Below are 18,535 nucleotides of genomic sequence, written 5' to 3'. Positions count from 1 at the left end.
AAGCAGCCAGCAGCCAAGAAGCTAGACCTCTGTGTTGATGGTCTGTGGGCCAAGATCACATTTCTGATTACATGGATTTTTATCCGTTAGTATGGCAAGAAAGACAACTGCATGTAATCTGCACTCTTTATGAACCTGACAATGTGACTGTTAGGGCCACCTATGCCAATTTGGATGACTAAAGCAAATGAGAAGAAGTCTTAAATAAACAAAGCAGAGTTATCAAAATATTAGGATGGTCAGATCCCATCTGGAATAAAGTGTTGAATTTTGGAGGCCGTATTTTAAATGAATACCCTAAAGTTGTGTCCCAAGGATAGCAACAAAATGAAGAAGATAAAGATGATTTATGGAACACAGCACATAGACATGTCAGGTACTAAATAAAGAGCTAAGAACACTTTACAAGCATCACCCCATGGAATGTTCACCGCAGTCCCTTTAAGAGAGCTAATGTGGTCCCCCTGTGACAGATGAAAACGCATATGCTGGAAAACTATAAGTAACTTTTCTAAAGTCACAAATAAAAAGCTATGAAGATGGGTTACAACCTCAGGTCTGTTTCATTCCAAAATCTCTTCTCTTTACAATCAGAAATTTGGAACATGACTTTTCAGAAGGGGCTGGAAGCAATAGAGAATGGTTGAGATGGAGAAAAACTGACAAAGACAAGATATGGCATTTATTTTCATTGTAAGAAAAACATTTTTGTTCTATTTAGCTATAGACCTTGATTCTAGGATGCAAGCTTCTTGAAGCAGATTTGACTTAATGTATGCAGAATTCTTCAACAGCCAGAGCTGACTCATAGAAAGATAGGCAGACTTAAGCAAGTTCTCAATATCCCACACATTCAAGCAGTGGCCCAATATTCTTCTGACAAAGATGTGATAGGGGAACCCCTGAATTAGGTGATGGCCAGACCATTATTTCTAAGATCCTGTCAATACCACGATTATATAGTCCTAAATCAGCATTTGCACTGAGTGTTATTAAGTCACTGATACACACAAAACAGGCCAAATCTTGTGTAGGGCAGTGTCTAAATGAGGACTCTTTTGACTTCAGTGATAAAGAACCCAACTCGAACTAGCCTAAGCAAGAGATAATAAGAATGGAAATAAATAAACCAGTGAGAACATAGTGGCCCAAGCAACCAGAAAGTCATGTGGATGTGGATGTGGCAAGAAAGACCACTGGCCCTAGGGGCACAAATGGTAGCCCCAGGATCTGACTCTCTCTAGAGTGACTCTCAAACAGGCTTTCTTATAATATCTTTTAATAGTAAGATGACTGCCAGAATTTCTAGGGGATATATTCTTCCAAGTTCAAAACCAGCCAAAAGAAAGAAAAGCTGAGCTGAATGTGTCCAACATTTCCAATGAGTCCTGTGGTTCACTTTGCTAAACTGATTACAGTTAGGTGTGTGCCTGGAACTTATTACTATGTCCAGAAAAATGAGATGGTCTGATTGGCTTGGGCAAGGCTACATGTTAAATTTCCAAGAGCCCCACCCACACCACGTGGACAGGTTTTTTAAAGAGTGGTTCTTTTTATTCATTCAATGAACATTACTGAGGACCTACTATGTGAATAGAGCATTGTGCTACATGCTCCTGAGCATACAAAAATGACTAAAAAAATCAAAGCTGTTGTGTATGACAACTGAAGACAGGAAATTCATTTGTACTGGTGGACATTTAGGAAGTGGCTTATAATCATCATTCTACCTTTGTGTAGGAAATCTTGTTTCATATGTTATAAAATCTGAGGAACCTCTCACTAATTGTCAACCAGGGCAATTTTACTCTCCAATCCTCACCCTGCTGGGGAACACTTGACAATGTCTGGGGACATCTTCGGTTGTCACAACCAGAGGAATGCTCCTTACATCTGGTGGGTAGAGGCCAGGGTGCTGGTAAACATCTTACAATACACAGGACAACCTCTCACAACAAAGAATTATCCAGCCCAAAATGTCAGTAGTGCTAAGGTTGAGAAACTCTGCTGTAATGGAAAGCACATAAACATACCTCTACAATGTCCAAAATCTCCCAGTTATAAGTAAAACGCTATGGTACTATAATAACCAATAGCACTACAGTATAGCTCTAAGAAGGGAACTAAATGCCACATGCATGTTGGAATAAAGAGTAGTACCAGACCTGGGTTCTGTTTTATCCAAAGGCAGCACTAATAATTGCTGACAAGTGGTTGACCATCCTAATTAAACCATCCCCAGCCAGAACTCACACCACATTGCCTTCCAGCTTCCAGGCTGATCACCCAACAATTAGTAATCCAGAATCGCTAGGAAGTCATACCTGCTAGAAACTAGCTGGATAGCTAATGAATTACACAGGGTTTCTGTCAAACACACATCTTTAATTGGTCAAGAGAACTAACTTCATTTCAAAACTATTTGCTTGCATCTCAGATGGGTGTTCCAGATGTCAAGGATAGAATCCTGTTGATGGTCCCGAAACCGTGCCAAAAATATTTGCTAGAAGAGCTCCAAGGAATTGACTTCACACCCGTTGCAGTTGGCTAGAGTCAGCCAGTGGTAGTGGTAGAATTATTATCGAATTTGTGCAACACAGCCAGACCTCACAGCCCAGAAACGTCAGCAGCCCCCAGAGAAACTCTGTCAATATTACTTTAGCAAGTTTGAAGCAGACTGGCAGACTGAAGGACAGAACATAAAAGAATGTGACTGAAACTATATTATTTCAAACCAATAGAGTCGTCTTCTGCCTTCCTGCCTCATTTTGAATGTGTAAAACCATGCCATAATAAACTAAGCCATTAATAGTCAAATAGCATCACTTTTAGGTACATCTATCAAAACCCCCAACACAATCATTTTATTTAGCTAGTTTTGTCAAGAGGGAAACAAAATCAACAGTTTGACTAAATTAGCATTGATTTTACTTAATCTTGATTTTACATTTGAACCACTGTGGAGCTTTTATAAATCCTAGTGCCCAAACCACTCCCTAGATGAATTATATAAAAATCTCTGGAGGCAAAATTCAGGAATTAGCACTTTTAAAACTCTTCTGGTGATTCTAAAGTGTTCCTGCCTACACATCCATACTTCACACTTCATAATCTGGCTATCACAAATGACTTAAAGAAGCTTAGATTGAGCATGACCTGAGCCTTACCACCAATGGCAGAAAAAGGAAGGAAGGAAGGAAGGAAGGAAGCAAGGAAGGAAGGAAGGAAGGAAGGAAGGGAGGGAGGGAGGGAGGGAGGAAGGGAGGGAAGGGAAGGAGGTGGGAGGAAGAGAGGAAGGAAGGGAAATTCACTTTGGACCATCACCATAGGGTCATTATACTCGGAATTTTGGTTTCATTTATGGTTTCATAACTTTTTGATTATTAACAATAAAAAAAAGTAACTGTTTGGTTCTCTTGTGCAGCAATAACTCTGCAATGTAAAAGTGGTTTCCTATAGTTTATGCAATTGGAAAAGAAAATCATAAACATTGCAGGCCAGAGAGTATGGCCAATGCTGAAATAGATCATTTTCTGGCGTTACTACTTGTTTGCTCGTGTTGAAGTAGAAATATTTAGGGACAGGCAACTGCATGGTGATAGGGGATAGAGGAGAGACTTCTCAATTTTATGTTAGTTAATTTAGGGGAGCACTGATGACTTCCAACATTTATGTTAGCCTTGAAAAGAGACTGCGGCTCTTTTGCAAATGCTTGGCCTCTCTTGGGTCATTACAGCCACCCATCTCCCTAAACTCAGATTTTTAAAAACAATGGGACGTAAACAGATGGGATGAACTTTTTTCCTCCCTGGTCCCAGAGAGTTCTCTAGCAATTAGCCTCTCTTCAGGACCTAAAACTACCCTTAAAAACTTCATAAATTCTGCCTGATAGTTATGTTTCTCCAACTCTAGGTTTCTAATACTGTTTCCTGAAACTGATGACCAGCTGGAAGGAATATATGTTTGGAATCTGCATACATGCCAGCCGTATATCCATCTCAGGCGTACGTTCCCTTTTTCCTGGGAGTGGTATGTTTTTCACAGCCTCTGATATGATCTCATCATAAAAGGTCATCACTAAATTACTCGCTGTCATTTCCAGTGGAGACAGGAATGTTTGATACCGCTTCAGGCACTGAGGGGAAGTGGATGGCAGGGCAGATGCAGAGACAGTGTGAGGCAGAGGGTCTGCTCAGCTGAGGCCTCACATCCACAGTGGGGCTCATATGTACACTCTTAGCATTAGCTCCCAATCATGGAATTTACAGAATCACAAAGATAAATAGGCAGCATTCAAAGAAGATGTTCATTACGTCAGTGTAATGTATACCCCATTAGCTGTCTATGGTTCTTCTAATATACTATGAATTAATATTTTTATAAGTCCTGAATTTCTTGTGAATAACATCATTATATTGCATTGTTCCTTCAGGGGTTAAAAGTGCTAATATATTAAATGTAAACATTTAAAATATACTACAATTTTTAAAAACATGTTTTGATATGTCTTTTTTTTTTAATGAACCCAAAACTATGGAAGTGGTCAAGGTCTCTCTCAGGTCCCGGGAGGCCATGGTAAAAGGGTCTGTGTAAGGAGATGGCCAGCAGAATCCCCATGAGAGAGAGAGGTATTCAATATGGCCTCTGCTCTCTGATGCAGCTTAGCTGAGGGGGTTGGGGGTTGTAGCTCTTTGATCTCCCACTTGCTGACAGAGCCACATTTGGCTCTCCATGGAGCTGGCATAAGGCAGAGACCAGATCCCCTGTGAGCGGTTACTGCCCAACAGAATGCAGACAGATGGGCTTGCTGGGGAAGGAGGTGCCCCCAGCAGAGATGACTGCTGGAATAACTCTCTACTCATGGGCTGCTGTTTCACACCTTCCCTGGTGAGCAGCCAGAGGTTGAGTTCCAAGCATACACATGAAAATCCCTTGGTCTCACTGGTGAGCATTCAGAAGTGCCAAATTCTGAGAAGCTGGACATACTCTAGACCTTGAGTCAAAGACTTTTAAACATGTATCTATGGGTTCATTCTCAGATGATAATTGTACAGTGGAAAATTATTTTTAATGTCTCAGCACCGTGGTTAGAGGTTTTATTGCTGATAGGAAGGGCAGATGTAGGTAGTTAGGTTAACTAATGAAAAATAGCCGGTTCTAACGTAGTTGTAATAATGGAGCCAAGGATGATGTATTAGTTTCCTATTGCAGGTGTGACAGATTACCACAAATTTAACGTCTTAAAGAAACACAAATTATTATGTTACCCTTCTGGAGGTCAGAATTCCAAAACGGGTCTCATTAGGCTAAAATTAAGGTGTCGGCAGGGTTGCATCCCTTCAGAGGCTCTAGGGGAGAATATGTTTCCTTATCTTTCCCAGTTTCTAGACGCTGCCCACAATCCTTGGCTTGTGGTCCCCTTCCTCCATCCTCAAAGCCAGCAACAGCAAGGCGAGTCCTTCTTACACTGCATCTCACTGGTTCTGTCTTCCGATTCCCTCTTCTACATTTAAGGACCCTTGTGATTACATTGGACCCACTGAATCCAGATAACTCCTGTTAATCTACCTATTGTAAAGTCAGCTAATTAGCAACCTTAATTTCATCTGCAACTTTAACTCTCCCCTTGCCATGTAACCTAACATATTCATAGGACCCAGGGATTAAGAGGTAAACATCTTTGAGCGGCCATTATTCTGCCTACCACAGAGGGCATGTATAAATTACAATAGGAGATCAAGCAGTCTTTTTTTAACAGACATTTATTGAATACTAATTTGCACTAGGGATATAAACAATAGACATGAGCAAAGAAGGCAGTGTGATAAGTAACATCATGGATGTCTTTGCAAAGGAAAAGGAATAGCTTACTCAGCTTGGGTGGGACAGGGAAGTATTTACATTGAAGATTCTGTTTATCTAAGAATCTCACTTATTTCCACCATTTTCCTGACAGGCAGAAAAGGCAATAGTATTTATAGTAATAGCAACTGTTCATTGAGTGTTTTCTCTTTACCAGGTGCAGTACTAAGTGTTCTACATACATTAACTCATTTCATCCCATCAACATCCTGAGATATAATTATTATTTCCACTTTACTAATAAATACAGTTGACCCTTGAACGAAGTGGTGGTTAAGGGTACCAATCACTCACCCCTTAACAGTTGAAAATCTGCATATAACTTTTGACTCCTCAAAAACTTAATACTAATAGCCTACTATTGACTGGAAGTCTTGATGATAAACATAAACAGTTGATTACCACATATTTTGTATGTTGTATGTATTATGTACTGTATTCTTACAATAAAGTAAGCATAGAGAAAAGTAAATGTTATTAAGAAAATCGCAAGGAAGAGAACATACATTTACTGTACTTTATTTATTTATTGAAAAAAAAAAATTATGCATATAAGTGGACCCACACAGTTCGAATCTATGTTATTCAAGGGTCAACTGTACACAGAAACTCAAAGACATAAACTTGATTATGGTCACCTAATCAGAAAGCGGCATTCTAGTCTGTCTAACTTCAAAGCCTGTGCTTAGGAATGAAAGACAAGAAGACAAAATATGGTGCATACAGTAGTTCTCAAACTTTAGTGTGCATCAGAATCACCTGGAGGGCTTGTTAATATCCAGATGTTCTGAGTCAATGTGTCTGGGGCCCCAGCATTTGCATTTCTAACAAGTTCCAGGCGATGTTGGTCTTGCTTCAAGAGTCACTGGCATAGTACATTCAGTACAGCATTGCAGTCAGATCTGGCTATGAATCTGGCTGTGTGACATTGAACAAATTCTTAATTTCTGAAAAATGGCAATAATTCCTATCTCATTAGTTGTTGTAAGGATTTTAGGTGAGGTAATACATGCAAAGCACCAAGCAAAATACAGATCTCTAGTAAACTTTGGTTTCCTTTCTTCACACTGGACAGAGAGGATGAAAGTCAGGAGAAATCCTTTCTGGAGGGCTGCCATGGACTCTGAGCTCCTAGGCTTGAGTCAGGAACTGTCCTAGGTAAGTTAGGTCTAGAACTAAGCTGTGGCTATGATAGAAGGATATAATCTTCTTATTCTTTCAGCACATCAGCTGTGTCGAACTTTGACCTTTACCCTCAATAATCATGGGAGTAACAAGACAGTGGTTCACAAAAACTTCACCACAGAACTGCATTATTATGTGATCATGGACACAGGCCTCCCAGAAACCGGGAAAACAGCTCATCTTAGGAGAGCCATTCTAAGGCCAACAGCTCTATTCTCCTGGAACTTCTTCTGGTAACAGTGATGGGGAGAAAGCCTTAAAAACATCTGTGGCTTCAAAAATCTGGGTGGTTTGAGAAACAAAAAAAGCTTGAAAAAATGTACTTGAAACAAAACCAGTGCCGGCACCTTTTGAATTTGGCGAAAGGTTAGCTTCATTTTTTCCAGAAGGAATCCCAGCACTCTGCCAACCTCCTAGTCTGCAAGGTGGAGTTACTCACTGATCACAACCTATTTCTTGTACTTCTGGACATGCCCGGTAGATTCCTGTTTTAAGATGCTAAAAAATCACCAGAAAGACCCCACAGACTCCAAGAAATGTTTTAGTTGTTAAAATATAACAAAGAAATTGGTTTTTTGAATATTTTTAATATTCTCTCCTTTGGACACAAAATATATTCCCAGGAGAGTTAGTTCGATAAAATAAAAAAAGAGACCGATGTCATGATTCATTAGAAAGATAACCCTTCGAGGAGGAAATTGGAGCTTAAAAAAGTAAGTCTGAGTCTATTTCCTAAACACTGCAGACTTGTGTACACTTGTGTATGTACATGAACATGCACACATGCACACATACGCACATGCACCCGGAAGGGTACTCAGAATTTGTTTGAATCAGGCCTGATAAGACATGCAGACATGGGAATGACTGTCGTGAAGGATAATTTTCTTGTGCTCACAGATTCTTAGAAATAGGAGGCACAGCACACCATACAGGGCCATATGGGGAAGCACCAGGGTTGGTCAGTATGCAGGTGGAGTGAGGAGAAAATGTGGTCAAGGGCAAGAACCTTTATGGTGGTTGTCGTGGGAGGGAACCATAAAGCAGGCTTAGGGTTGGCTAGTTTGAGTAAATTCCGTGCATTCTGGGGCATAGGGCAGTTTCTAGTTGTCTATTACCTGGCCTTGGGTGATTAGGGCAAGTGAATAGTAGCCCAGAGTATGAGAATCCAACAGAGAAATTTGTTGGGGATACGAGCTCTATATTGGTTGGTTTGCATTTGAAAAGTAAGCTCCTGGGCTAGTTAGTGCTACCTCTAAGAATTAGCTAATGCTGGGAGGGGCAGTCTTACCAGGGACAGCAAGGCCCCAAGAAATCAAAGCATCAGAGCAGAGAAAATAAAAGACATGATTAATACACGTAGAAAGCTGGGAAATTTTACAGCACAATTCCACACACCAGGCAGCTGTTTAGTTTTAGGATTGCTTTGTGTTTCTTCTATAGACCCTTGTTGGCAGTTTAGACATAGAAGCGTTTTCCCCCCTGAAAGTGACTGGCTCAGTAGAGGATGTTGTGACCTTGTCTCTGTATCACATGTTGTTTCCATCACCAGTGTAGTGGTGGGAGAGGAAGAGAGATTGGAGTCTTAGCTTTGCAGGGCCTTTCGGGAGCTGCCTCAGCCCTGAGGAAAAAAATGTAAGCCTGATAGGAAAGAAAAAGGCCCTAAAGACTTTGATGAGAATGCTGACAACAGCAATTCCTTACACCATTGATACAAAAAAAATTGAAGAGAGTTTGGCAAACACATGTTTTCTTAATATCCTCAAGAGCAGCGGTCCCTAAACGTTTTGGCACCAGGGACCTGTTTCGTAGAAGACAATTTTTCCACGGACCGGGGCGGGGTGGGGGTGGGGTGGTTTCAGGATGATTCAAGCACGTTACATTTATTGCGTACTTTATTTCTATTATTATTACATTGTAACATGTAATGAAATAATTATACAACTCACTCTGCTGCAGAATCAGATGCTACCAGATACAACTGTACAATTGAAGTACATTTACTCACTTGCCACTATAAAGCCTGCCACCAGAGGCAGCTTAATTGTCACATGCCACTCACTGATGGGTTTTGATATGAGTTTGCAATCAATTGGTTTTTTATGGTCTCTGCTAATGTTAATCTGTATTTGCAGCTACTCACCTCGTGCTGTGTGGCCTGGTCCCTAACAGGCCACAGACAGTTACATGTCCGTGGCCCAGGGTTTGGAGACCCCTGCTCAGGAGGCAAATAGCAGGCACGTGAGAGCTTGGTCTTCGTTTTCCAGCACTCATCTTCTTGTCCCTTCCTGGTACCACACTCGATCAACTCCTTCTCCCACCAACACCACCACCAAGGTGGGTGTGCGCCCTAGGCTAGGCTGATCCTAGTGTCCCATCTTCCTGGGCACATGGACCTTCACTCAAGCTGAAACAACTCCAGCCCTTCCCTGGAATTGCTCTGCCGGTGACTTCTAGATTCACAGAGCTAGAATAAAATAAAATAATAATAATGACAACTAATATGTGCCAAGTGGTTACTAGGTGCTGGGCATACTGAAAGCTCTGTAGACTCCCTTTTAGTTTGATCTCCATAACCACCCTTTAAGGTAAGTACTATTATTATCCATATTATACGAAAAGGAAACTGAGCCACAAAACAGTTAAGAAATTTGTTCAAGGTCATGACCTCATGAGTGGTAGAGCCAGAATAGTACCTGAGGCAGTCTGACTCTTAAACCTCAGCTCTGAATCATTATTGTCTATTTTCTCTGGAATTGCTGGCAGATTAATTCCCTGCTGTTTGGAGAAGGCTGATATGTGATAGAAGAGAATAAACTGTTTCTCATTAGGAATTGTTTTCAGCTGTATATAAGAGAAAACCCAAATACCGTAGGCTTAAACATATTTAGAGGTTTCTTTTTCTCTTGCATAATACAAAGTGCAGAAGTAGGCAGTCCATGACTAGAATGTAGGCTTTTGATGTCATCAGGGATGCAAGCTCTTTCTATCTTTCTTCTCCTTCATCCTTAATATATAGTTTCCATCCTCAAGATTGCTTCATCATTCAAGATGGCTCCTGGAGTGGCAACTATCAGGTTATGATTCCAGACAGGAAATAGGAAGAATGGGGGGGAGGTTATTAACAGAGCTGACTCTTTAAATGTCACCTTACAATGTTTGCTTATATCTCACTGGTCATTCTGGACTGAAGGGAACTGGGAATGCAGTCTTCAAGGTGGTATTCCTAGGGAAGTAGAAGGGAATAGGTAGAAGCTCTTGGTCTCTGCCATAAATGCAGATATGTTCTAACAGGACATTAATGAGTAAGCTTCTAAGCTTCCAACTTTCTCTCTCATAGTTGCAAAATTGAGAAAGACACCAGTCTTCTGAACCCCAACCCAGGGAATTTGTCATCACAAAAAAAGCTCACCTCCTAAAAGCAGCAGCCAATGTTGAATTTGGCATCCTTTTAACCTCAGGAGAAGCTGAAAAAATTTAGCAGAATCCACTGACATCTCTGTATTATCCTGTGGCTCATAGAAAGCCTAATACAGGAGAACTAGCTTGTTAGAAATGAAATACGCAGCCAGATGATGCCACCTTTCTCCAGGGGAGCTGCCAGAGACAACACTGACTGACATCCAAGGCAAATCATACAAGCTGGCTTTGAAGTTCTGCTGCATGTCCCAACCCACCAAGGACTTAGACCACTAAATCCTTTCCATAAGAACCTAATAATTCAGTTATCAAAAGGCCTCCAGAGCAAACAAGAATGCTTTATTCACAAAGTCAAATAGCCCTTTTAAATAGGCCCTAAAGTTGGACTTCTCTCAAAATTTATGGGAGCAGTGAATTTATATTATTTCATATATCAAATCAAAGTAGACAGTGCTGTAACATTTATAAGACCCTTTCCCTCCTGCGTTACTGTTTCCTCAATATGTACTCATACATTCACGGCATAGTTAGACTTGACTCATCCTTTAGAAAATATATCAGGAATGTAAGAGGGAGAGCGTTGCTGGTAATTAACCCTAAACATCTCTTTGTCATTATAAGAAGGAAGAAGACACGAATTCTTCACAGATGTGCACACGCCCTACATGCACATTCAGTTGGTGTTCAGGTAGCCCTTTCCAGACCCTTCACGACACATAGGCTTTGTTTTTCTGTTTATTTCTTTGTTAGTTTGTTCAGTTTTGCTTCCATGCCTTTGCACGTATTTCCTCCTCTGCCACAAGCACTTTTCTCCACTTTTAGTCTGATGAACTCCTATTCATCCTTCAAAATTCCACTTAGATGTCACCTCTTCTGAGAATCCTAAATGGTAATTTCCCAGGACTCCTGAAACAAATTCATTGCTTTTACTTCTGTCTCATGAGGTATTTAGCATAATTATCATAATAAAGTCTTATTTATTTGTTTTGATGTCTGTCTCCCTGCCTAGACTGAGCTCACCAGCAAGGACTGTTTCTTATTTATGTCTGTATTCGGTGCTGGTTACATGGCAGATGCTTATGAATGTGGTCGAATCCTAAAGTGAGTAATGAATTGAGTTGGACAGTAGCTCCCATCTTATACCAGTTTTCACTGAGCTTATGACCCCATGTTATTGTCTTCCTCACTCACATACTTTTGGTCTTCAAAAAATTGTGTTAAATCTTACAATGTTCAAGTGGCTTCATTTGCCTGAACAACTGGGTCCCAAATTCTGAAAGCTACAAACTCCAGGGCCAGGAAGTCCGCTTTCCTCTTTGCACCTTGGCTATTTCTACTTAGTTTCTGTAATTCTTCTCTGTATCAGAACCCATTAAAAAGAGAAATATGTCTTCTAACTAAGCAATTACATATAAAAAATTTCATTAAAATTCCTATCGCATCCAGAAAAACAAAGCAGTTATTATTAGATCAGAGAAGTTCTATAAGATATTCTTTATCTCTAAGTCAGATTGGCAACCTCTGAGCTGTGCTGGGGCCTGTGGACTGTGGTTGGGGGGATGTGGATGGGTGGAATGGAGGACTTAGTGAGCATGTTGGTGAAGGACATTTGAGGGAGAGTAATGGACAGGATGCCTGGATCAGATGTGGTTCATGTACAGTGTTATTGGACTTTTCATTTTTGGACCCAATTTTAAGTGGTTGATGCATGTGAGGAGTCCCAGCTTTGGAATTAGCCAGATTAAGGTTAAAATGATGGTTCAGTCAATTACTAAGCTTGGTTATTATTAAGCTTATAAGCTTGGGCATATTCTTTACTCAGTTTTATCATTTATAAAATGAAGATGTTATATTCACAGGGCACCTCCTGGGTTTCAATGAACTTATCCCTTTCAAGCACCAGGTGACATGTAACTGGAACATAGCAAACTGACTGTTAATCTTCTTTCCCATTTGAAAGGCATTGATCAAGAGAGGCAGAGATCATCATTTCTGATTGCTCTTCCTCTCATCAGCTTTGGAAGAAAATGAAGACTTGGAGTTTTTGCCATTGAATAGAACCAGTATATGCACTTTCATTCATTCAAAAATATTATCCAATGAACATTTTATTACGAATTAGACTACAGTCCCTTTTCTCAAAGAACTCACAGTCTAGAGAGAAAGACAGATCAGTAAGAAGTTAGGATTTTATTCTAAGGGCAATAGAGAGCCATTGAAGAGACCATCATACATATGTACAGTATAGAGAATGGATTGGAGGCAGAATGATGTGGTGGCAATACAGGCGAGCGATATTTGTAGCCTGATGGAATGGGTTGCAGTGGAGGAGTTGTGGAAGGAGAAGAGGAATTAGGTCAGGTGTGCAGATTTAACACATTTTAAAGAGGTAGAGTCGACAAAACTTTATAGATTGGTTGTAAACAAGGAAGTGAGGAAGGAGAGAAAACTTAGAATCTCTAACTGTGATAGAAATACAATGGAAAGAGCCTATTATGGGAGCTGGGAAGAAGGGATGATGAGTTCGATTTTAGACAATGTGTTTGAGATCCTATGGGACTTCCAAATAGAGGTGTCTAGCAAGCAAAAGGTTATGAAGTTCTTAAATACAAGAAAGAGATGTGGACTATAGCCTGAGACTTGGGAGTCAGAATATGGATAGTAGATGATCTGATGAGATTATCCAAGAGGATATGTAGATTGACTAAGCTTTTGATCAGAACACCTAAGAAAACATTTCTTTATGGTTTCTGATTATGAGGTTGACTATGTCTTTGGGGCCTAAGGTTGTGTGAGTAAGCCACAAACTCAGGAAGGGGAGCCTCCCACAGTTTCAGGAACCCACAGTTTGTTCTACACGGTTCAAAGATAGTGGCTGTCCCTTGGTTTTCTGGGTCCCTCTTCCCCAAACGTGTTGTGATTTGACTAATATTCAGAGAAAGGCCAGAGATGTGGCTGAACTGATGTGTGACAAATATAACTATCTCCCTCATCCAGATTTCGACAATGTAATTGAAGGTGCAAATGAGTATGAGCAGGTGCTATAAGGACAGAACTTTGTCCTAACTTGGAGGTAAGCTGGCCCTTACCCCAAATTGCCCATAAAGATGCAATCTTGTTTATCCTGATATCTTCTGATTAGGTCTCTGGTTTTCAACGTTCAATTCAATGTGTCCATAGCATGTATTTCCTATGTGCATAGCACTGGCCTTGCCTGGGCCATTTGGCCATGTTAATAGAGTAGGCAATTCTCCTGGACAAGAGCAGCATTTTTCACCTTGAATTGTGTATAGTCTTGAGATATCCTCTGTGATTAGATTACACAGCAAGATATACAACCCAAACAGATGGATCCAACTTCAGCTTCTCTCTTCTTAGCCAAAGAGAACTGCATGGGCATTTTTACAACAGCCATATAGCTAATGATTGCAAATCTTTACACATATAAGTCCTGAGGTGACCGTCTAAGGAAGGTAATGTTAGCAGGCTCATTTACTGTAGTATCTCAAATCTAAAATAAGGAAATACAGTTTGTCTTGGACAGAGAGTCACTGTCTCATACAGTGATAACATAGTGGTCGAAAGCACTGGCTCTGGAGTTTGACTGACTGAGTCTGATCTATGGTTTCAAGGTCTATTAGCTGTGACCTTTGGCCTCTGATTTTCAATCTTTAAAATGGAAATAATAATTCTACCCACCTCACTGGGTAATTGTAAGAATTAAATACATGGAAAGTGCTTAGCACAGTGCCTGGCACATAGTAAATGCTGAATAAAAGTTAGGTATTATTATTTATAGCACTATTTCTATATCCTTTCTAGATGGAAGACAATGAGCTCAATCTTGTCTCAGTCTCACATAGTCATCCAAGGAAAACAACATCGCGAATATGGAGTTAATTAAGAAAAAGTACAAGAGCGTATGTCATGTAGTCAACTTAAAATGGCTGGAGTTAGAACACTAGCTGCACACAGTTGGGTTGGTGATGTCTTGCAGAAGCTAAGATCACCAATGTGTTATGAAAAGGCCCAGAGCACTACTCCTTAGAGCCCATTTAGCTCTGACCAACCACATTCTAATGACCTTGGTGCAAATGAGTCAAAAACACATGGACTAGATTTCCTGTTGAATGCACATGGCTTTAAAAATTAAGGGGAAGGAGCATTTGCCAAAATGAATTTTGTAATAATCAGTGTAATAACGAATGCTTCACTGAGCTGAAAACATCAATGGGTCATCTGTGATACTCATTAAACCCACCAGGCAGCAGGTTGAAACACTCAGGAAATACTTAGAAAGAGATCAAATAGGCTTTGTCCTATCAGTACTTGAAAGTTGAAATTTAAATAGATTTGGGAAGGAAACAAGAAGATGTTACTTAACTCTGGTCAGGTGCATAACAGTAAGAAAGAATTAAAAAAATACGTTGGAAAGGACAATTTACTTCTCTGGACCGATTGCAGACTACATATTGGGAGACAGGATCCTGTGCCCAGTTCTTCCCCGCTTAGCTGCCGGACCTTGGACAAATTCCTTCACCTCCTCAGGCCTGTTTCCTCATCTGCAAATTGAAGATTTTTGCTACGATGTCCTCTAAACTCCCTTGCCACAGTGAACATCAATAGGCATTTTTCAACAGAAAATAGGGACTCAAAACCTCTTTGTGTCTAGTAAGAAAATGCATGTCTAAATTAGTAATTATAAGTTCGGTACTTGGAAGAGAAGAATGTTCAATGAGAGAAAACTTTCTTGATAACAGAAAATCTCTTCTTTTGCCAATTGAATGCCTCATTGAGGAGAGATGAAAAGCCCACATCTAGACAGATATTTTAATGAGGCATTTTTAGTCCAATCTCCTGCTGCTGCAGTCAACAGTAATTTGCACTAATGAGCTTTGACAGAATTAGAAATATTAAAGTAAATTAAAGATATACCAAATACACACTTTGACTCATTTGCAAATGTCTGGATTAAAAAAAAATCAGTGTTCATCCAAAGCCAAATAACCTAATCAGAGAACATATATCCCTGGGAACTACAATAAATCTAAATTATTATTATTGTTGTTGTTGTTGTTGTTGTTGTTATTGTTGTTATAATTATTGCCTAATCTTTTTATTAACTCAATTGTAAAAATTTACTGTTAAGATTTGGAGCAATAATTTCTGAGATTTGTCAGTTACTAGATTACTTCTGGGGTCACTTGCCTTCACATCTACTACACTAGTCACTTTAAACTAGAGAGGAGAAAGAAGTTTTTTAGATACTTTATTTTTCTCTAGTGCTTTCTTGTTTTAATCATAGTTTTTATTTTTCTTTCTTTCTTTTTTTTTTTTTAGGCGAGGCAACCCTTGGTTGACTTCACAGGTTGCAAGGACCTTATCAGCTTACAATCCCTTATTTTATTTTTTTATTTTTTACACCTACAGCACCTGGTCTTCCTAGGTAGTCTCCCATCCAAGCACTAACCAGGCCCGACCCTGCTTAGCTTCTGAGATCAGACGGGATCAGGCTTGTTCAGGGTAGCATGGCTGTAGACAATATATTTTTCTTATTTCTGGATCTGTGATTATTTACCAATGATGCTGCTGTATTTGATTATGAAGGTTTTGTTCCTTGTAAAATTTTGCGATTGAAAAGTTGGCAGACTGCTTTTTATTCATTCACAGATACACTTAAAAAGGTCTTTTCCTTGAGCCAGTCTAGCCTAAATGAGATTAAATCACTAAAAATTAAATAATTTCTTTAAGGTTATTTGGTTTAATGCTAGTACGCCAAATGATTCCATAAAGATTCTAAAAAGATGGGTGAAGGGGGTCAAAGTTAAAAGAAAAAAAAAAAACTTGTTGTATGGTTAATCCAGAGATGATCTGGTCCTAGGAAAATTGATTCATGGAGCTAAAACTCATATTAGGTTGGGATCTCCTGGAAGTAATAGTAAATACTGCAGTGTAATGGCAATTTTTTCAGAGTGCCATTGACATACATTCCTGTGATCTGACTCACATGATCCTTGCATCAGGAAATACATGCAGCATATTTTATTCTGGCCTAACAAACATTTTCAATAGATTTATGTATTCTTTGAACAGTTCCCTAAGATTAGTGTCATCAGGAGAAAAAAAAAAGATTCTAATTATAAATAAAACTGAGCTCTATTATTCAAATTGATATCATTTTAATTTTTATAGGCAATCGTTGGCTAGAAAAGGATATAAAGTTCTTCCTAAAGTTATCTAGCTAATACACTCTCATAATGTTTATACTGACAGTGAATTGATTTACCTATTTAATTTTTAAAAACTCTTGTTTTTCCATAAAGTTGCTAGCTTTTATAATAATTAGTAATCATTACAATATTACATTCTTGAAATCAGTAAGGGTAGACATACTTCAAAGAAATAATAGAATTTCAGCATGTAAAATACATAAAGAGATTTTTGCTCCAAGTTACATCAACAGTGCTTCCTTACGTTTAAAAATTAATACTCAAATGTTAGTAAGTTGACTGATATGCTTTGTTCACATTGTTGACTTTGTTACATGATTAGATATAAGGGATGTGACTGGAACGCATCCAGTCATGCAATCATTGAGGCTACACGAGTTCAGGGAGGCCAGAAATGGTGCTGAAGAAACATTTAGCTATTCAGCCTTTCAACAGTGGGGCCAATGCCAGAGCCGTTGGCCAAAACCAGCTGCAGTACATTCCAGCAGTTTTCACAGGGTTTCCTCTCCAAAGCCTCCTAAAGAGAATTCTTTGCTCAATCAATTTCTGGGCCTTTGTTGCACTAATCAAGGTTATGGCTGGAAATCGATTTTTAAAAAAACTAGAGAATTTATGTTTACTTACACGAAACGAGTGTAGACCTGAGAAGGCAGAAGCACGAGCGAGAGATCAGCTGAGGTTAGAGAGATTAGAGATTGGGGAAGGAGGCTAGGAGCAGTTGTGCTAAAGATGCATCCCTGGGGAAAGAGAAATATTTAGAGATGGTGTTTAGGAAATTTTGCCACGTATTGTGTAGCAGAGCTTTCTGTTTGCTGCCTCTTCAAAGAGACTTTCATAAATTTTCTTTGAAGACTTTGATGTGAAATTTCTTTTCCTTCTAGATGAATCACATGCTTTTTATTTTTGAAAACAAGAAGGCTTAGTCTTATTCAAACGGCAAAGAAGTAAGCCAAAGTCACACTGTCCTTGAAACAGTATTCGCATTGAAATACCTGCATAGACATGGCAAATGAAAATATGTTTCAAGCACATTAGAGATGTTTTGACTCACTTTGACTGAGCAGGTCCACTTTGAGTAATCTAGAATAATTAGAAATGTGGGCAAAAATCTATGTGCACAGATATTTATTATATCGTTATTTGTCATAGCAAAAACAGTGGAAATCTCCAGAAGGGAAATGGTTCAGGAAATTTCATATAATCACACCACGGAATGTTATGTATCTATTAAAATGATGTTTAAGAGAGCCTTTTATTAATTTGGAAAAGTTTCACGTGTATTTCTAAGGGTTTTTTAAAAGTATAAAATACAATTTTATGACTCTGTGATATATTTCTACCTGCATAAAATGTAGGTTTGCATCTTCCTGAAAGTTTTCCAGGCTAAAGCATTTTTGGCCAGGCTAATGCAATAGCACTTCAAATACCTATTTGTCTGTGCTTTGTTGCCCTCTGAAAACAATGTCCCCAGGAAAAAGCCTGGCCCTACTTGGGGCAAGCACTTCTTCAGCTCACTTCTAACTAAATAATGGAATATCTTTCTAAGAAGACGGGTTAGGTTAAACCTCTTAGTTTCTCTAAGAGGCTTTCAACCCTACCCTACCCACTGCCACAGTCTGCACCACAGTCACCACCTGAACTGTCTCTTTAGAGTAATAGGTCAGTAGCAATGGTTCTCAAAGAATCGTCCCTGAAGTAGCAGCAGCAGTAGCAGCTGGGAGCTTATTAGAAATGCAAATTATTGGGCTTCATCTCAGACTCTCTAAACCAAAAACTCTTGGGGCAGGCTGGTAGTCTATGTTTTAATATACCTACCTGGGGATTCCAATATAAGTTCA

General features: G+C 39.4%; 1 pseudogene; it reads right to left on the bottom strand.

Annotated features, from left to right (window-relative positions):
* Positions 1-15,888: 15,888 nt before the first annotated feature.
* On the bottom strand, positions 15,889-16,007 carry LOC112471607 (annotated as a pseudogene).
* Between the last annotated feature and the right edge of the window lie 2,528 nt (positions 16,008-18,535).

This window comes from Pteropus alecto, unplaced genomic scaffold, assembly GCF_000325575.1.
Source record: "Pteropus alecto unplaced genomic scaffold, ASM32557v1 scaffold57, whole genome shotgun sequence".
Taxonomy (NCBI): Eukaryota; Metazoa; Chordata; class Mammalia; order Chiroptera; family Pteropodidae; genus Pteropus; species Pteropus alecto.
This window is presented reverse-complemented; position numbering and strand designations above follow the sequence as displayed.